Source organism: Pinus tabuliformis, chromosome 8 (genome assembly GCF_031772625.1).
Source record: "Pinus tabuliformis cultivar Carrire ecotype Pingquan chromosome 8, CPIR1, whole genome shotgun sequence".
NCBI classification, from domain to species: Eukaryota; Viridiplantae; Streptophyta; class Pinopsida; order Pinales; family Pinaceae; genus Pinus; species Pinus tabuliformis.
In genome coordinates this window covers 246,093,176-246,115,256 of record NC_142294.1, presented here as the reverse complement: position 1 = coordinate 246,115,256, position 22,081 = coordinate 246,093,176, and the positions used below count along the sequence as shown (strand labels likewise).

Below are 22,081 nucleotides of genomic sequence, written 5' to 3'. Positions count from 1 at the left end.
ATTATCAGATCCAGAGAGACTTGTGAGAATTTCATCTCTTAGACATATACTAGAAGCTTCTACTTCTACTTTTGCCTCTCTTCCACATGAAGTAGTATCACAACCTGAGTCATTTCAACCAATACCTATTCTTGCTAAATTATCATATTTTCCACATAAAGTTTTGGAACTCCTTTCTAAAGGAGTAGATATTCAATCTAATTTATTAGTTCATTAGCTTGAATCCTTTGAGCTTCTTGCCTCCCTTTCAGAAGCATCTGATACTAAAGCAGAGCTTGAACTTGAATTGCCTGAATTTAAACCTGTTGATTTTATTTCCTCTATTATTCATACTTATCCTTCTACTTGTGCCAAACCTTAAGAGGAACTTAAAATTTATACTAACCCTTTAGTCTTTGAAGATCAAGAAGAAATCATCCCTGAAGTCCAAACGCTAGTTATTCATCCTCAGTTTCTTAAAAAACTACAGTTCTAGATAAATCATCTTCTAGCAAAGTTGTATCTCCTAAATAAACAGTTTTACCACAACATCAAATGGTTGTATTTAGGCGAATTGTGATAGCTCGGTATGCAACATTATCACTTCCATCAAAAAATGAGAAACATGATTTTCCTTAAGGATATTTGAAACATTTTCCCAGATTTAATGGAGAAACAGGGCCATCTGCAAAAGGTCACTTGGCTGCATTTCTTGATTTTGCAGACAATATGGACATTGAACATGAAGATGTCTATACGAGACTATTTTTCCAATTATTACAGGGAAATGTCAAAGTGTGGTTTAGGCAGTTATAAGAAAATTCTATAAATACATGGACTTAATTAAGAAATATTTTCAAAAATCAATGGGGAATTTAAAAACATCTTGTATATTACTTAACACAATTTGAAGATTTGAAGAGGAATCATGCTAAACCTATTGCTAAATTTATCAAAAGGTTTAATAATATTTACAATAAGATACCGTCAGATTGTAAACCCCTGGTCACTGCAGCTAAAGTTAAATTTTCTGAAGGTTTTTACAATGACTTTGCTTTAATGCTTAGAGAAAGAAAATCTGAAACATTAGCACTTATGCAAACCAATGCAATTCAGGTAGAACTTAATAGGTCAACATCTAGTAAATTGAAAGCCAAGGCAAAAAAGGTTGAAAGGAAAATGAAAGCTAAAGAAGAAAGTAGTTCAACATCAAGGAATAAAGAAGGGGTACACAAAATTGATGAGATAACTTCATTACTAAGAAATTTGTCAAATCAAATTTCAAGAATGGTAACTCAACTGAGAATAGCTCAATACAATGTAAGTAGACCTCAAACACAATATAGAAGAACGTTTCATCCATAGATTTTAGAGAGAGAAAGACCAAATAATGACCAACAAATTCAACCTCCATTAATGATTGATGATCAAGACCTTGAAGAAATCATACCAGTTGTAACCAATGATATCAATTATTTTGATGACCAACCTTCTGAAAATGTTATTGTTCCTCTCAATCAAATTCCTCATCCTACTCAAAATAAACCATCTGCTGAAATGTCAAAATACCAAGCTTTTTCCAAATTTTTGATTGTTGAGTTAAATAAAAGATATGATTTGAGACCTAGACAAGGCCCTGGTAGACCTGCAAAAAAGTTACTTTTGATACCCCACTAGAGAAAACTACAGAAACTTCATCCGTTCCACCCCAAAGTCAACCACAAGATCAATCTACTACAGAAAAGGTTGTCCCTATTGTTTTCAATGTAGAAAGAGAATTAGAAAGGGTAAAAATTCCAATTCCCTTATCTGAACTTTCAAGGAATCTAGGTTATAAGCAACAAGTTTCTAAATGGATACAGTCTTCAAGATGTTGAAGGAGATGTGATTAGCCTACAAGATGAGAAGCCTTCAGTACCTTTTAGGCCTGGTTTTGATATGATAGATGAAAGTGTGCCACCTTTCTATGTTACATTAAAGGTTCATGATTTTCTGTTGTACAACTACATGCTAGATTTTGGTGCTTCTCATAAGTTGAAGGCTAAATTTATCATGGATCAACTTCATTTGCAAATTACTAGGCCTTACCATGACTTATATACATTTTATTCAAAGAAAGTGCCATGCTTGGGGTTAATCAAAGATTTAGTTGTTACCCTTGCTAAAATCCCTGTCAAAAGCATAGTAATGGATATAGTAGTTGCAACCATCCCTCCTAAGTTTGGTATGTTATTATCAAGAACTTGTTGTGCTAAGCTTGGAGGAAGTTTACAAACGAATATGTCCTATGTTACCATTCTTGTTTATGGAGGTGAACATTTAAGGCTATATAGGGAAGTCAGATTTATAAACATTGTCTACAAAGATAATCAAGAAGTAAATCATCCTATATATGCTATTGATCAAGATCTAGGGTGTTTTATTTTGGCTACAAATGATCAATGTAATCCACAAAACAGAATTGAAGACACCATAAATGTTCCTCAAGCCTCAAATAATGATGTTTGGAAAATGTATTTTGATGGAGCTTTTTCTAAAGATGGAGTTGGGGCAGGAATTGTTTTGATTTCACTAGAAAAGAAAAACATTACTCAATCCTTTAAGTTAGATTTTGAAGTCACTAATAATGTGGCAGAATATGAGGCTTTAATTTTGGGATTAGAGTTGGCTAAAAATTTGAAAGTGCAAAATCTAGCAGTATTTGGTGATTCAAAATTGATAGTGAAATAGGTTAGAAATATTTGTCAAACAAAACATCCTAGACTCAAATCTTACAAAAATGAAGTATCGGATTGTATGGAAAATTATTTTCAAGCTTTTAATATTTCATCTATCCCAAGAGAAGATAATATTCATGCAGATTCCTTGGCAGTTTCTGCAAGTACTTTCAAAATTCCAGATTCTTTACAGTTATAGTATCAGATTGAAGTGAAGTATAGGCCTTCTATTCTAGATAATTTAAGACATTGGAAAGTCTTTGAAGATGATGAACAATTGAAGAATTTTTTGCAGACCATTGATGAATTTTCTTTCTTACATGTTGAAGAAGAAAACAATGATGAAGTAAAAGAAAATGTTGATGAGTTAGATATGAATTTTAAACAAAAAATAGTTGATCATGATATCATCCAGTTACCTAACAATCATATTCCAAAGGGATTATTCCCTCTTGAAAAATTCTATTATCAAAATGAAGTACCAAAATCTACACTGTTAAATTCACAGTAAGAAGATATACAAGATTGCAATTTTGTCACCACAGAAGAAATAAATAATGTTAAAATCACAACAATTTTTCCCCTTGATATTAAAGAAAAATACGTCAACTTGTTCAAAGAATACAAAGATTCATTTGAATGGTCTTATGGATATTTGAAAACTTATGTTACATTCATATTGAACACAAAAATACTTTGAAAACAGGAGCTAAGCCATTGCAGCAAAAATTGAGAAGGATTAATTTAGTTTTGTCGCCCATTATTGAGAAAGAAGTAAGGAAGTTGTTAGACGCAAAAAATATTGTTCCTCTAAGATATTCTGAATGGAGAGCTAACATGGTACTTGTTAGGAAAAAGAATGGATAAATAAGAATGTGTGTTGATTTTAGAAACCTGAATAAATTGTCATTGAAAGATAATTATCCACTACCAAATATGGATCAATTGCTTTAAAGAGTAACAAGTTCTGAGAGGATTTTAATGTTGGATGGTTTTTTCTGGGTACATTCATATTTTGGTCCACCAAGAAGACAAAGAAAAGATAGCTTTCACAACCCCATGGGGGAATTTCATGTATGCCAAAATTCCTTTTGGTATGATTAATGTTGGTGCAACATTTCAGGGAGCCATGGATTTGCAATTTGTTGGTAAGGTAAACAAATTTGTAATTATTTACCTTGATGATTCAATAGTATTTTTAGAGTCTGATGCAAAACATATCAAACATTTAGGGAAAGTATTTCAGAGATGTAGAAAATTTGGGATTTCTCTTAATCCAAAAAAGTCATTGTTTACCATGAGGGTAGGGAAATTGTTAGGACAAATTATTTCAAAAGAAGGAGTTCCAATTGACCCTAAAAGAGTTTCAACACTTTAGGTAATCAATTTTCCTAGAAATGAGAAACAAATTTAGTCATTCCTGTTACACAAAATATTGTCACCATGACTATTTGCAGTCAGTATGGGTCTATCATCATTCATACTGTCCTCCTTAGCAAGTCTCAAACCTCAGCTCTTCATGTCAAGCTTTAAAAATGAGAGAAAGTCCTTGAAAATCAATAAAGCTCTGGTTTCGCACTTTCTCTTACTGTTACCTGTGGTCCCACACCCCTTGTTCATGTTACCTACGGACCTGCCCGCTCTGTCTCTAAAGGAGTGGGTGTGGACCCCTGTGAAAGTCAAAAAGGTGCAAGTTTATTCTTAAAATCTCACTTGTGGTTAATTCTGGATGATTCTAGAAGGAATCTTGACATGGATGGTTCGCTCCTAGGTGGTTCATGCATCCCAAAACTAAAGGAGCTAATCCATTGATGAGAGGAGCTTATCCCTATGAAGGAGGGCTTTATCCCTTTGAAGGTGGACCTAATAACTTCCCTCCATTGCACTATAAATTAAGGCATTGGGCTGGTTGCTAGGGAGGTTAGAAGCTGAACATTTGTTTGGGTAAATGCTGTTGGAATTGAGACTTCCTAGTTAAGCTTGAGAGGAGAGATTACATACCTTTTGGCTTTATTGGGAAGAGAGTGAAACTTGTCAAGGTAGAGGAGATTTCTTGATGGACCCTGGGAGGAGCTTGTACAACATCAAGGCACCAAGGTTGTAAAGTTCTTCTTTGATTAAAGTTAATACAATCAGATTCATTTTTCTCAACAAATTGTCTTATATGGTTTGTTTCATGAATTCCTTGATCATCATGATAAATATGCTTTATTATATTTGCTTTTCAGGTGCTATTTAATGTGTGTGCTTGTTTGTGTTTGCAGATTCTTTACAAGGGAGCTCATTTGGATCAATGGAGCGTGGCTTCCACAAACTTGCACTGGACCCGAGGTAGGCCTAAAACACTTGTTTACCTTTATTTATAAATTGCATATTTATAGAAAGATAGAATTTGTTTGGTTTGCTTGTCGCTAGATATCATTAGATACTAGGGAGGTCGGTCTTGTCTGCAAGAATGACTTATTCGACTGACAAAATGGCGACTCCGCTGGGGACTTGAATTTTTGATTTTTCCTTTGCTTTTACTTTGACTTGAGAAACTGTGTGTTTGTTTATGGTTTTTGGCTTGATGTGTGTGGGATTGGGTAGGTTTAGTAGATCTTGAATTATTTTTTGTTTTTCGTACTTTTGGGAGAGGACCGCACCCTCTGCTTGTAACACAGTTCATACATACCCACACTTTTGCTTTACACACAAAGCAGTACCGCACCTGGGTAAACTGGGGGCCGCGGACCCTGTCAAAATTTTGAAAATTTTGAAATTTTCTCATTCAGTCAGCTTAGGATTTGTTTATGTGTTTTTAGCCTCTGCCCAGATCTGCACGTGACTTGTCAGGAAATTTTCTTAGGTTCATTCCATTGGCATTACGGTTTAGGTGAAATTCCTAGAAGTTTTGTGTGTGTCGGGCTTGATTTTTATTTGGTATTGTAGTAACTCAGAGCTTAGAAGCCTTAGAAACCTCAGATCACCTTGGTTTTTTGTGGCCTTCTTATGAGTCTGACCGTTTGGTAAAATCTGCCTTTGTTGAGGAATCCATCTTGTTTTTCTCTTTGCGAAACTTTGAAAGAACTTGTGTTGAAAGTTTTGAATTTCATTTTTAGAAAAGAAAACAAAATCTGGTTGTTTTTTGACTGATTTGTGATTCTGGACAAATTAGTCCTTAGTTTGCTCATAACTAAGTAAAACAATCTTGAAAAGAAATCTTGTAAGCTTTTACTTCAAATAATTTTTTAGAATTTATAGATCTCAAGATTATATTTTTCAATAGTTTTGAGTGTTTTAAAAAAATAAAAAAATCTCTTTTGAAAAAGTTTGTTTTAGTAGTATTTGAGTGTTTGAAAAGAAAGGGAAATTTTCGTGAGCATAACTAGTTGTTTCGTTTTTGGGTGTATTGGAAAAGACAAAAAGCTCTTCTTTTGATTTGATTGTTAAGGAAATATTTGTTTTTACAAGCATTTGCATTCTCAACTCTTTCTCTAGCTAGAAATTCATTGAAGAAAAAGGATTGTTTTTCATCTTAAGTGCATTTTTAGTGATTTGGAGTCGAGTCTTCACACCATAAGTTTCATCTCCGCACCTTTTGACTTAAGAAAAAACCAATAAAAATAATGCTTAAAGTAAAATCTATCTAGTAATATTTTTATTTCTAAGGCTCTTTATCACCAACATAGCTTAGGCTAGTATCTTGGAGTAGGGAGTAATTAACTCTCCAAGATAGTAAAACAAACAACTAGTTGTATCTTGTGGTAGGAGATAAATTCCAATTGTTACATCTATGCTCTGGGAAGCTCCTCTTATAGGAGTCAAGCACGAGATCATGTCCGAACCAGTGGGGTAATCAATCCTTCCTCATTGGGAATGATACTAGATATACATGTATTAAAAATGGTAAACCTCGGATTAACCATTGTCGAGGAGCCTGGGGTCACTTGTTGGTAAACCTTGGATTTTGTCAAGGAGCCTTCAAGGGGATTGAGCTTGCTACTCTTCCCTTGCATGTGTATCAGATCATAGATTGTTCCCCCACGTATATTTGTTTCCGTTGGTAACTATAGTGACCATATTCTATAGGATTCTTTCCTAAGGTGATGGTGGAGGGAAGATCCCACTGTACCTGGAGCAGACGTCGGCTAGACTCACTTGGATTTTCTGGGGGGTTCTCTTCACTCGAGACAGTTTAATGGAGAAACTTGTGTCAGTCTATTCATTAAGCAGGTTGTCGGGGTAACTGTTCCAACCGCCATTTCTGTATTGAATTCTGCGACGTTGGATTTCATCACCAACTAGTGTTTTCGGTACGAAAAGTTACTGTTTGTGTGTGGTTTGACCTACTAGATTCTTTAGGCATGTGATTCAAAATTGTTTGGTTCTTTAGAGACTTTAGGAGGTTTTCATTGAGATTTTTCTTTGTTTGTGTGTGAAGTATTTAAAATATTTAATCGTGGTTGAATTACTAAGGAAGCCCCGTAGACTTCGGGGCCAACCTCCTGAGTTTTCACCGAGCCAGCCTGAAGGGCTACGAACCCTTGTAACTCCTAGTGACAGTAGAGTTGGGTCACCTAAAGAAGGAGAGTCTTCTTTGGTTGTACATCCTGATTACCAAGTTCAAGCACCAGAGTATATTTTAGAGCCTGTTTCTTTTTCCGAAGTTACTGGTAGTTTTTCTTCTACTAGTGATTTAGCTGAGGAACCTGAAATATCTGAACCTGAAACTAAACCTCCTGCTACTCCAACATCAAGATTTTCCTCTCCAACTTCCAGTGGTCCTGGTTCACCCAGGGTAGAAAGAGTAATTACCCAAAATCTTCCTTCTGGACTTATTGCTATTGAAGAACTTGTTACTCCGGAAGAAGGTATCCCTATCCCTGAAAATTAACCAGCTATAGAACTTAGGGAGCGTGAATCGATATTTTATAGTCCATTTAGGAGGGACGCTTGGTATCTTTCATTGACCAATTTTTTGGAAAACCCGGGACTAAGTTTTTCACCACCTCGCATTCCTTTTCACCCAACACCTAGGGGTTATTATCCTCTGTTAAATATGTCGAGACAATCATCCATGTTTTCTCAATCTCCAGAAACCTTTTTATACGGCGGTCCTTCTGTTCCCTCTGGGTATCAGTCACTTACTGGTACCTTTTCGGGAGCATCTCCTCAACCTATTGAACAAGGGTTATTAACTAGTAATAACAGAACTAAACCGTTGAGTGTAGAAGATATTCTTATGATGTCAGGTACCATTCCAAATCCGCAACCTCAAGGTGGCCAGTTACCGCCTGGGGGGTAGCCTCAAGGTCCTTAATTATTGCCTGGGGGGAAACCTCAAGGTGCCTAATTACCGCCTGGGGGGCAACCTCAAGGACAATACATACCTACGGGACAGTACATTCATCAAGGTCAACCCCAGACTCAGTATGTACCTCAAGGTCAACCCCAGTATCAATATGTACCTCAAGGTCAACCCCAGTATCAATACGTGCCTCAAGGTTATCAACCTCAAGGTCAGTACCCAACCCAAGGTTTCCAACCACCTTCCGGTCAGTCATTTGTCCAGGGAACTGGAAATGTACCTTTGAATTATCAACCCTACCCTCAACCCGGTTATGGTTCTCAATATGCTCAACCTTCTATGGGTCCATACCCCGGAATGAACTTAGTGTGGGATCCATCTCAAACACAACAGATCTTGCAACTGAATGTGCAGTTGTCATCTCAATCTGGACAACCCTTGGTTTCTGGTTCAACCCAACAACCTGTCCAGCCTAGTATTCAAACTTCTGCACCTTCTGTAGTTTCTCAACCTGGGCCTAGTTCGCCTCGAACTCCGCCTCAAATGACTGCTGCAACATAGGTTCAATCTACCCTAGCTACTTCCGAAGTATCGATGGCTCTAGTTTCTACTGTTCCTGTATCAACTCGTCAAGCATCTTTACCTCAGTCTGGACCCTCAATTCAATCTTCGGTTCAAATGCCTGTAGGACAACTAGTCCAAGTACGGTTGTCACAATTCAGCATCAATTTACTTATCAACCGTACCAGGGACAGTACCAATTCGGTACTGCTGTGCAGCAGCTAGTCTATCAGTATCAACCATACCCTGGATATACATATCAGCAACCTCAACAACCCCAGTACGGTCCGGTTAATCCTGGTTTTCCGGGAGGATATAATATCCCAAATGCAATTCCAATTTCTAGTTATCCTGGATATCCTCCTCCTAGGGCTGGTCTCATGACCCAGGGTTTCAGGGACCCTAATCGTCAGTTACCATTCATTGCAACTTTGGACTTGCCTGACTTGTCGCGCCTTACGAACGATCCAATTAACTATCTTCCATTTTGGCCGCCAATGCCGAATAAGTTGCCTAGTGATATTCTTAAGTTTGAAGGAAAATTAGGAGAGGACTCGTCGAACCATGTGATGACTTATCACCTCTAGTGTGCGTCTAACTCCATTTCAGATGATTCAATCCGTTTAAGGCTTTTTCAACGCACTCTAATTGGTCTTGCGGCCAAGTGGTACATTGAGTTACCACGAGCCACTTTTTATAACTTTAGTCAGTTAGCTACTTTGTTTTTAACTCATTTTTAGTTTCCAGTCAGATATGACAATGGCACGGAATTATTAACTTCATTAAAACAGTCAACATCCACTTATATTTCAGATCACATTCATGAATGGAGACGTCGATGGCGTTTAGTGAAAGTTTTTATTCCGGATCAGATCTTAGCAGAATGGTTTGTCAAATCTATTACCGAAAATCACTGAGGATGTAGCTAAGGCAGGAGTCGTTACTGAAGAGCAAGTAATTGCTCAAGCTCAGTGCCTTGACTTAGTTTATACGCAGTCAGGTACGTTACATGAGAAAATCACCGACCTTCCTAAACAAAATCAAATAACTGCAGCTCCTTCAGGGTCTCATGCCGCAGATGGTATGATTGGTATAGTTAATACCAAAAGTAAGAAGAAATCTTCCAAGAATTCTTCTCCTATCATAACTTTACCAGATTCCCCGACAGGAGATTCTTCCACAGAGATTTCTGCCGATATTCATGTTGTAGAGTCATCTACAGCGAAATCAAAATCCGGTGGTAAAAAGAAAGGGAAGAAGAAAAATAAAACAGATAAAAATTCGAAAGAGAAACCAGAAAAAACGGAATCTACTGATGAGAAACGCAAACCTCGTTATCCTTGTCTCATTTGTGACGAAGAGCATTTGACAAGAGATTGCCCTCATCGTGCAGAGGTTGCGAAAATCATCAAAGTTTCCCAAATGCCTGCTGTTTTGAAGGATCCTTTTCCTAGTCAAGACAGTAAGATGATAGGTTCTTCCTCAAATGCCTCAGAAGAACCCATAATGATGATGTCCCATGTTAGGATTGCGACACAATTGCAAGATTATGGAAGTAAAAGTCCTGTTGGTGGTAAGGAAGCAGAATCTTCTAATTCGAACCCATCAACTTCAACTCCCGGTTCCGATCCACTATAGATCGAGAAACCTAAACCAGACTTAGTAATCAAACCACCCGCCAACGGTATACTTCGAAAGTCAGCTTTCAATCCACATGCGAGAGCGGCTCAGTACTATAACATTGTTGAATATTTGGCTATTTCACCTTCAGCAATGTCGGCTTTGGAGGTGCTGCAATCATGTCCAGCACAACGTAAGTTGCTATTGTTGGCTATAGGAGCTGTTGACATTCAGGACTCGAACCTTATAATTTTCGATCTAGAAATTAGTACACCTCACTTACCTCATCAAATGGCTTTCCAGATTCCAGTGTTAGTAAAAAACAGACCTTGTTATAGGACTGTGATTGATGAGGGAGCCTCAACGTGTATTATGTCGATCCAGTGTTGGAGATCACTTGGTTCTCCTACACTTAATCAATCCCCGACAATTATAAAGGCCTTTGATGGCCGTGGGTTCCATCCTTTTGGCATTCTACAGGATTTACCTATAGGGGTTGAAGGCAAAACTGTTAATCTAGATCTGGAGGTGGTTGATGCCCCTCTAGATTACAACCTTCTCTTGGGTCATAGGTTGTCTTACACTATGACAGCTATTGTTTCATCGGTCTTTCAGCTTATAAAGTTCCCTCATAATGGAAAGATAGTAACTATAGACCAGATAACTTACTTTTCATCCGACCCAGCCTCTTCTGAAAGTATCTGGCATGTTGGCAAAACAACTACCCCTTATAAGGATGTTGGATTAGGACTAGTTAAAGATTCTGGTTTACTAGGAACTTTTCTCTTTCCTCCTCTCAAGGTATCGCCTTATACTGCAACCATTCATATGATTTCATCAGACACTATTGTTTATGATGATCCTTGGATCATACATTCCGAATCTGAGATAGATTCATTTGGTGATGCTATGCCTTTGAGTCCATATGAAAATTGCGTATCAGGCCGTACAGTCATTTTCCGACTCTTATTCAACCGAAATTGACTTAATGAATGTGGTCCATGAAGAATCACTTTCAACATCAAACTCAGATTCAATAACGTTTTCCGAGCTTGTTCACATTGATGAGCAAATTCGTGAAATCCTGTGTGTTGATGATTTACCATGGGAAGATCTTCATCATAGATCTTCGTTTTTACCTGAGATTGATTGCTTTGAAAATGATTTTTCATCTATTTTTATGACTGATTATGTCAAGGAACCTCAGAATCCAATGAAAAATCCTGATTCTAAGTTAAATTTGGGAAACATTTCTTGAACTATTCCTATCGACATTTCCGTTAAGCTTGGAATTGTTGAAAACATTCATATAGGTGCCTCTTGTACGGAAGATTAAATTCAAACATATAAGGCCCTATTTCAAGAATTCCGCGATGTGTTTACCTGGTAATATGAGGAAATGCCAGGAATTGACCCAGAAATTGTTGTTCATGAAATCAAAACTTACCCGGATGCTTAACCCATCCGGCAACGTTTGCATTAGATCCACCCGCGAAAAGCTGCTACTATTAAGGCAAGAGTTGAAAAATTACTTAAAGCAGGTTTCATTTATCCAATTTCGTTAACGGATTGGGTATCGAATATTGTTCCTGTCAACAAAAAGCAAGGAACGATAAGAATATGTATTGATTATAGGGATATTAATCAAGCCTGTCTAAAAGACAATTACCCAACTCCCTATATCGATCAAATCATTGATGATTGTGCCGGCAATGAAATATTCTCCTTCATGGATGGTTTTTCCGGATACAATCAAATAAATATTCTACCTGCCGATCAACCAAAAACGGCTTTCATTTTTCCATGGGGGACATTTGCTTATTCAAAATTACCTTTTGGCCTCAAGAACGCCGGGGCAACTTTTCAAAGAGCCATGTCTTACGCGTTTAATGACATCAAGCGCATTGTGCAACCCTATCTTGATGATTTACCTACTCATTCATTACATCGAGCTAAACATCTCATCCATTTACGAGCAATCTTTATGAGGTGTAGGCATTATCAAATTAGGTTGAATCCACATAAGTGTGTTTTCTGTATAGAAACGGGTCGATTATTGGGGTTTGTTGTTTCGAAAGCCGGCATTCGCGTCGATCCCTCGAAGGTTGAAGCTATTGTCAAATTGCCTCCTCCTTCGAGTCTTCACCAACTCCAAAGTTTGCAAGGGAAAGCAAACTTTTTACGTCGATTCATTCCTAACTACGCTGAGATCACAAAGGGTTTTACCCGGTTGTTGAAGAAGAATACTCCATTCTTTTGGGATGAGACAGCTGACAAATATTTTGATGCACTAAAACACGCATTGACCCATGCACCATTATTGCATCCTCCCAACTACAACCAGGACTACTTCTTATATCTCGCCGCCTCGCATTCCACCATTGGAATGGTGTTAGTTCAGGAAGATGAATTCGGTAGTGAATATGTGATATATTACCTTAGTCAAACCTTAAATCCAACTGAGCTAAAATATTCACATGTGGAGAAATTGGCATTGGCAGCTGTTCAAGCTGTCCAATGTTTTCGTCATTACATTTTACTATGAAAAACTACAGTAATTTCTGATTGCAACCCTATGATCTACATTTTGACCAAGCAATTGCTAGGGGGCAAGTACTCCAAATGGGTTGTGATCCTATAGGAGTTTGACTTAGAATTTGAAAAGTCTAAGTCAAAGAAATCTTTAGTTTTTGCGGAATTGATGTGTGACTTTCCGCGTGCTGACACGGAAATTGTGGTGGAGGAGCCCATTGCAGATGAATCCTTGTTTCTAATCAACACCTTAGATCCATGGTATGGGGATATCATAGTTTATCTCCAAACCCAATCCTTTCGGCCAGAAATTTCAAGATCAGAGTGTCGAAAAATACGATTCCAGTCCCAACAATTCAAAATTATTGGAGATACACTTTATCGTCGTGGGGCGGACTCTGTTTTCCAGCGTTGTTTAACTCATGAGGAAGCTGAAAGGGTTCTAAATGACTGTCACTCTGGAGCATGTGGTGGTCATATGTCTGGGTTTTCCACAGCCCAAAAGATATTGCGTGTTGGCTATTTCTGGCCGTCTTTGTTTAAAGATTGTATTAATGCGGTCCGAAAATGCCACAACTACCAAATTTTTGATCGAAAGATGCGCACTCCACCTACTCCTCTCCACCCTATAATTGTCATCGGTCCTTTTGCGAAATGGGGTATCGATTTTATTACATGTAACCCTCACTCGGCCGGGGGGCATGCGTATATCATCCTTGCGGTAGATTATTTTACCAAGTGGGTCGAGGCGATGCCTACATTTGAGGTAGATGGAAAAACTGCTGCGATTTTCGTGTTCAATCATATAATTGCTAGGTTTGGTGTTCCACAAGCGATTATCACTGATCATGGGCATCATTTTCGAAATATTATGATGACTGAACTTACAGACCAACTTGGCTTGCGTCATGATAGTTCAACTCCATATTATCCACAGGCTAATGGTCTGGTTGAAGCCATCAACAAAGTTCTAGTCATCATGATCCAATGAATCATTGGGATTCATAGGTCGAATTGGTATAACATGCTATTTTCAGCGCTTTGGGTGTATCGAACCTCAGTAAAAACGTCAACCAGTTTCACTCCTTTCCAACTAGTTTATGGTTTGGAAGCTGTGTTACCCATTGAATGTGAAATCCCATCTTTGCAAATGGCCATAGAATTACTTCCAGCCACTTCCGAAGAGGAAAAACATTTGTTGTACTTCGCTCAGCTAGATGAGAATCGACGAGATGATGCATTAGCAATCGAAACTCATGCCAAACGTATTAAAGCTCAGTATGATCGAAATGTTACCCCTCGTAATTTTTCGGAAGGAGACCTAGTCTTATTGTACGATAAAGCAAATGATAAATTAGGCGCTGGAAAATTCATACCCATGTGGCATGGTCCTTATGTTGTTAAGTGAAAGCTGGCAAAAGGGGCCTATGAATTGGTAGACTTTGACGTGGTCTCTTTAGGTAAACCCAGAAATGGTCTTTACCTGGAAAGATATTATGCTTAAATCTGGATGTGGAGATTTTTAGTTAGGTTAGTTTTCTTTCTAGCTGGTGTGTTTTAGATTAAAAAGTGTGCTTAGCTTAGAGAGTGTTTTTGTCACTATTCCTACTTATCTTGATTTTACTCTTGATATTGCAGATGTTGACGTCTCTCCAAACATACATTGGTTTTGCTGATGGTGCTTGTCGTAATACATGGAACATTTCTTCGGCAGCTTGGGTCATCTATTCGCCCTCTGATAAGTTGGTATCTATGCATGGGGTAAGCCTCGGTCAAACAACGAACAAAATTGCAGAGTATAGTGCAGTGATTGAGTTATTATCTGAATCCATCTCATTTGTGATTTGGAGTTTGATAGTGATGTTAGATTCTGAAGTCATTGTATTATAGCTTAATAGAGTATATGCCATTAGAAATCCAGTGTTATTGAGATTATTTTTTAGAGTTCATCTCTTGGAATGTGAATTTGACTATATTGAATATCAGCATATTCCAAGATATTTAAATACATTAGCAGATGCAATTGCTTCTCAAATGTTAAGTAGACATTTGCAATAATCATACAAGTAAATTTAAAAACATTCCATAACATGTTTTACAAGATAAGCCGGTAATAGTGATATAGTATAGCATAGAAGTGTGTCAAATATACATCGTCTTCGATCATAGGTTGAAAAACACCTTATGATCGGCAAAAATGATAGTACAAAAAGCAAAAATGTCATATGAGTCTACAACAGGTGATCATCTTATCACTGGTGATGATCACGATAAGAAACCACTATACGGGCCACCCTGCAAAGGAACCTCCTGAAAGGTCCTGGGACCCCAATCACATAGCGCTGTAGCCTAAGAGGAATGTCATCTATGCTAGTCTTCGGAATGTCTACTGTCAAACACTCTAGATGACTCTCCAATTCAGCCAAAGTCTCTGTAGATTCGTCCTGTGGTGTTGGTGTTGCTGCAGCTGGCTGTTTCCTCTAATAGGGCTGGAGAGTGGTTGATCACCGTGGACCTACATCTGCATTTGAAACTTTTACTATCAATTTTGGGACGTTTTAAAAACAAAAAAAAGTTAAATTAGAAAATGTTAAAAATGATTTTACCTGAGTCATCCCATTGCTCTCCTGGTGGAAGAGCCATGTCTGGGTCACCACGATAATCTACCCCAGCATAAAGAAAATCCTGAATAGCAAATACTTGGTTCTCCAACCAATGAAAATACTCAGGAGTAAATCAAACGACTTCTGTTCCCTCCTCAGGATGACGGGCCATAACTGCAACCCAACGCATCGGTTTGGGCTCTCGGGGAAATCCAGCTCCAACGGTAAGATGCTGTGGGACCAACATTGGGACCTTCTCTAGACCAAAACTCACAACTAAAGCACCATATCCAAAGGTCTTTAGTTGTCCATTCTTTGCTCTAGTCAGCTGGTCTTTTATATTAGCCAACATAGCCTCACACTAGTTGAAGATGATGCCTCGAAAGTAGTCTACTGCCATCCGCATTTGGGATCCAGTGGCCACATGTAGTGTTGCGCTTCCGCAGAGCCTGGTAATAGTAAACGCAATCACTTTGAGTTTAGGACGGGAGATGGTTTTGATATCTATCCCTTTGTCTCTAGTTTGGTCATTACAAAACTCTAGCCGGAGGCTATCGACAGACTGGCCACCTGGCCTAGTCCTGAATAGAGTCAAATGTTCACCTCTCTTAGGCAAACAAGTCAGAAAGTAAATGTATTCTGGCTCCATTTCGAGCTGGTGGCCACCAATAAAGAAACACTGGTCCTGTATGTTCCACCTGTCTACCAGCCACTGCAAAAAGTCCACTTGGGCCCTCATGCCAGGTATGGCCCAGAATTTGTATAAACCGCATGCCTTCAATGCATCAATCGAAGGTTGATGATTAATCGCGGCGAGATCCACGTCCTCGTGCTCCCGTTCCCGCCAATCAAGCATGATGTATACCCTACATTCAATAAAAAGGTGGATTAGAATATTTAAAATCAAAATTTTTGGGTGGAATTTGAAAAATTTAGGTTTAAAAACCTTTGCTGCGGGGACCGCACCCTCTGTGTTAGAGACAGTTCATGGGTCCGCACTTTGCCTTCACGGCAGGTGCGGACCCCTGACTTTTTTCCTTTTATTAAAAAGTCGGGTCCGCAGGTTTCCTATGCTATACCTGCGAACCCCCGCGCACGGGTTTTTAACCTAGAAATTTCCTAAAAAAAAAAAATAAAACCCTAAAAACAATTTTCAAACAGATGAAATGAAAGAGTAAGATGATGTGGATTACTTGGAGGAGATGGCGTTCGACTCCAATGGACGGATTTTCCGCAATCTTCACGGGAAGTTTCTGACCAAAAGCTTTCTTTTCTCACTTTGAAGTCAAACGGTAAAAATGAATTTACAAAATCCCTTTTTATAAGCTTTTTTAAATAAATGAGTTTTTAATTTGTTTATTTTTCACTTTAAAGAGGTAACTTTTGAAGCATTTTTATCTATTTTAAATAGGTATGAGTAATGTTTGAGTTTTTGTGCAAGATAACGGATCTTTTAGGAAAAATTGGTCATTTTCAACAAAAAACATTAGAGTCACCTTTAAGCTCTTTTCTGACTCCTAAAATATGAAAAGATTGTCAAGTTTTTCTTTTTAAGCTCGTTAAAACAAAACTAAAAAGACGGTCCACTTACAACCCTTTTCTGACCGTTAAAACATGAAAAGTTTGCTGGATTTTTGTTGTTTCAAATTCGATATTGGTTATAAAGCGACGTGTTGTTGATCACTTTTTTACTTTTTTGGATCAGAGGCACTAATTATGAAAAGTACTCCTTGGTCGTAATGATCAAGTGGTTCTCTCAAGTATTATTTTATACTTTTTCGGGCTTGAGAGACACAAATTTAGGAAAAATGACAACCATGGAGTTTTCTTAAGTTTTTTCAGACTCCCTAAAATTGAAAAACGCTGAGTTTCTCCTATACTGGACTCGTTAAAATTTAACAGTAAAGGACCTGTTCAATTACAAATAGGAACGGACCACTCCTTTATATAGTAGACTATTCATAAACAGATGGTTGCGTCCATACTGTGTCTACATGTGTTTATACTTATGATGTATTACAAGATCATTCTTATATCAGAGCAGTAGTTAGTTTTCTAGTCAGTTTTGATCTGAGTATGGGAATGCCTACTTCAGCGATGACATGATCTCATATATATATTTTGTATTGAATGTTTTTACAGGTTCCAACCAGGCTCTCCACAAGATGATCCTCGAAATGATAAAGTACTTCACTCTTCTTAGATGATAAATGAAATCCTCATCTACTACAGACTTCGCACTTTAGGGGGAAATCTGTTACACAAAATATTGTCACCATGACTATTTGCAGTCAGTATGGGTCTATCATCATTCATATTGTCCTCCTTAGTAAGTCTCAAACCTCAGCTCTTCATGTAAAGCTTTAAAAATGAGAGAAAGTCCTTTAAAATCAATAAAGCTCTAGTTCCGCACTTTCTCTTACTGTTACCTACAGTCCTGCACCCCTTGTTCATGTTACCTGTGGACCTGCCCGCTCTGTCTCTAAAGGAGTGGGTGCGGACCCTTGTGAAAGTCAAAAAGGTGCAAGTTTATTCTTAAAAACTCACTTGTGGTTAATTCTGGATTATTCTAGAAGGAGGCTTGACGTGGATGGTTCGCTCCTAGGTGGTTCATGCATCCCAAAACTAAAGGAGCTAATCCCTTGATGAGAGGAGCTTATCCCTTTGAAGGAGGGCTTTATCCCTTTGAAGGTGGACCTAGTAACTTCCCTCCATTGCACTATAAATTAAGGCATTGGGCTAGTTGCTAGGGAGGTTAGAAGCTGAACATTTTTTAGGGTAAATGCTGTTGGAATTGAGACTTCCTAGTTAAGCTTGAGAGGAGAGATTACATACCTTTTGGCTTCATTGGAAAGAGAGTGAAACTTGTCAAAGTAGAGGAGATTTCTTGCTGGACCCTGGGAGGAGCTTGTACAACATCAAGGCACCAAGGTTGTAAAGTTCTTCTTTGATTAAAGTTAAAACAATCAGATTCATTTTTCTCAACAAATTGTCTTATATGGTTTGTTTCATGAATTCCTTGATCATCATGATAAATATGCTTTATTATATTTTCTTTTCAGGTGTTATTTAATGTGTGTGCTTGTTTGTGTTTGCAGATTCTTTACAAGGGAGCTCATTTGGATCAATGGAACGTGGCTTCCACAAACTTGCACTGGACCCAAGGTAGGCCTAAAAAACTTGTTTACCTTTATTTATAAATTGCATATTTAGATAAAGATAGAATTTTTTTGGTTTGCTTGTCGCTAGATATCATTAGATACTAGGGAGGTTGGTCTTGTCTGCAAGAACGACTTATTCGGCTGACAATTCCTATGGAAGATGATTTTTTTAAGAAGGTTCATACCTAATTATGTTGAAATTGTTAAAGATGCTATTGATATGCTCAAGAAAGACAATGAATTTAATTGGACCACACAAGTTAAATTCTCTGTTTCCCATATCAAAAAAGAAATTTCTGAACCACCAGTACTTGTAGGTCTTGATTATTCAAAACTGTTGGAGACAATGTTAATACTGAGAGGGGGATGAATTAGTATTAATGCTAATTTTAAATTATTTATGATAATTTTCTTTTCTTATTCAAACTTGGCAACCATCCATATAATCAACAAAAACATATAATATGGGAGCAATATGAAATCAACATACAATCACACACCATGAGCATCATACATATGAGACACAAGCCTACTGTGACAAGCATCAATGCGAGTCTGGTTGACATCAATGCCAACACTCCTGCCAATAGTTATTCAATGCCAAATATCCAAGTGTTAGGCAATGCTAACTTCCCAACAGATTTCCCAGCATGATTGTTGACAACAATGGCAACACACTTGCAGATATATTCACTAGGCCACTGGCCATCTAGACAATGCCAATTGTCCAAAAATATCCCCCTTTGGCATTGATGACAACACCTCAACCTTATCTTCACTTTGATGGCCACTCCACATGTTGCTTCCAAAATTCTCCTAGCATGAGCCACCAATGACCTTCTCCCTTCTGCATAGGCCATCATATCTTCTCCAAAAATTCTCTCCCCTTTTGACCTCAATGGCAAGGGGCTACCAGATTCCTTTTTCTCCCCATGTAGTCACTGGATGTGAAGACCAAGGTCTACTTTTTGATATGTGCATTCCACTTTGCAAACATCTGTTCAATAAATGGCACTATTGTTTCTCCATAAACTGAGCTTATGTGATATGCTTCCCCTGAACATATACTGCCTCTTGTTTTTTCTTGCTACTTCATCTTCTATGCTCACTTCTCCTTAGCATATTTTTAGTCGACATTGCTCCCCCTGAGATCAAGCCTCAAAATATGGACTGCTACTTAACCAATACCAACTGTACCAAAAATGATACAAATGGAACGATGTACCAGGGAAACTCTAATACTTCCACTCAGAAAGAAATGTCCATTTGCACACAAGGTTACTCCACATGATCCCAAACTATAAACTCCCATAGCGATACCAATTGAAGGACGAAGGGACATTGAAAGATTACACCAATTTTGTTTCATAAACACAAGACTGTTAGGCATAATCAAACTCACAACTTAAATGAAATAAGGGTATTTCACCCAAGAATCAAACCTTTCATTTGCTCAACAATCTTCCTTCTTGAGGCTACCAATTGTTTCCTGCTACTGCTTATCAAAGCATCTCCCCCTGAGTGAATTCTCTTTGATCTCTTGCAACTTTTTTCTTGCATCTATGTGGGGCCTGTTCCTATGGACTTGAATTTACTATGAGCTTCCTTTCATTCCACACTTTCGCTGCAGCCAACCTTCTTCTCACAAAATAAGACATTATTGTGAACTCTCCCTAAACTCATGTTGGAAGCACTCCTCCTCTACTTTTCAATGATGATAAACTAAAAATAAACCAATTTACTATTGTAATCAGCAAGATAGCATGGCCATACCATCATTAATCAGATGCACCTATCTGTTCATTCATTTTAGCTTCTTGCATCTGAATTATTCATCTTCCCTTGAGGCCCTTCTCTTCGTTCACTGAAGAGAAATAGAGGATCTAATCCCCCTGAGAGGATCATCCTCCTTCTTCCTTTAGACCTTCAATGGTTGAGTCATGATGGAAGCATTAATCTCCAACTTCTTCTTTTCCAATGTCTGAAGTTTCTCTCAGTTGCACATGACCAGAGGAAACTTATCTTTCAACTCCTCTTTCTTCACCCAAATCCTCTTGATTCCCTTTCACCTTACAGTTGGGTCTGCTAAAAGAGTAGGAGGATCATTATTTTTATTTATTCCTCCTCTTTTCATCTTTCTCTTTTGAAACAGAGTGCTGAAGACAAATCTGTATTTATCAACCCCATTGTTTTTCCTTGTCTTCAAATCCCGAGCTTCTACATTCGCATGAATACGTTGAGAAGCATGCCATTTCTTTCCATACCTGTAATGTGCTTTCTTGTGCCCAATATTTCCACAATTGTAACATTATTTCTGTCTTAAGAATGGGGTATAAGACTTACTCTTGTTGACATCATTCTTGTCAAAATTCCTATCATGGCCAACATTCCTTCTCCTGGAGTCTTTATGCGTTCTTGGGTTGCTGCTACAAAACACATCTTGTTATCTTAGAATTCCTCAAAAAGAGGCTCACAATTACTTGAGCATCTGGCTTAGACAACCCTTTCATGATGACCTCCTTGGATTCTTCATTCTTCTCACTCTTTTCTCCATTCAATATAGAGCAACATACGTCAACATCCAAGGCCATTAAATAGGCTTCCATTCTAACTTTCTATAATACATACTTTGATTCACTTAAGAATGGAACTCCTTCAAATGTAAGCCAAGATTGATTAGCCATTGTTTCCCTTTGATCTACCTTCTATCGGTTAAGTTATTCCTGAAGGAACTTGGCTCTGATACCAATTGTTGGAAAAAATGTTAATATTGAGAGGGGGGTGAATCAGTATTAATGCTAATTTTCAATTCTTTATGCCAATTTTATTTTCTTATTTTTTGGTAACCATCCATATAATCAGCAACAACATATAATATGGCATAAAAATGAAATCAACATACAAGCACACACCATGAGCATCATACACATGAGGCACAAGGTTTTATGTGGAAACCATTTTGGGAAAAAACCCCTAAAGCTTGTTGTTGTTATTAATGTAAAATAAGAGCACCTATTCTATTACATCAATCTATTTTGTGAGCCACCACTCATAGGAAGCACCAAATCACTTTGATTTTTTGCTAGCACCCACTAGCAGGAAGCACCAACTCCCTCCTTTCGTAGACAACTTTTCAACTTACTAGAAGCACCATATGAAGCACCAACTTCACGGATTTGTTTCAAGCACCAACTTGAAACTCCTTGGATTTATGAAAGCACCAAATTGCAAGAGGCACCAACCCCTAATCCTTCTCAAGCACCCATTAGAGATGGAAGCACCAACTTCTTGTATGTAGGCTCTAATCCACACTCAATAAGGAACTCAATGTTCTCTGTAATTGGCAACCACTCTACCTGATATCAACTATGTTCTCTTCACATCCCTGCTCACTCTGCTGATTCTACAACAACTCACTAATTTGTTCAACGACAGTCACTCATCACAACTCTTCGCAACACAATATTATTATCAGCCTTCTACACAATCTAAAGCAACTCGTTATTCCACTCATAGCACTCACCAACACACACAGGACACACAGTCCTCTCTGCACTCTGCTCTTCCAATGCATATAGTCATCTCTCAGCCTTCTTCACTAGCACAGACACCTTTGAC

General features: G+C 38.0%; 1 pseudogene; it reads right to left on the bottom strand.

Annotated features, from left to right (window-relative positions):
• Positions 1-21,069, bottom strand: part of LOC149235059 (phytochrome-like) — a 45,124-nt pseudogene extending 24,055 nt beyond the window's left edge.
• Positions 21,070-22,081: the final 1,012 nt, after the last annotated feature.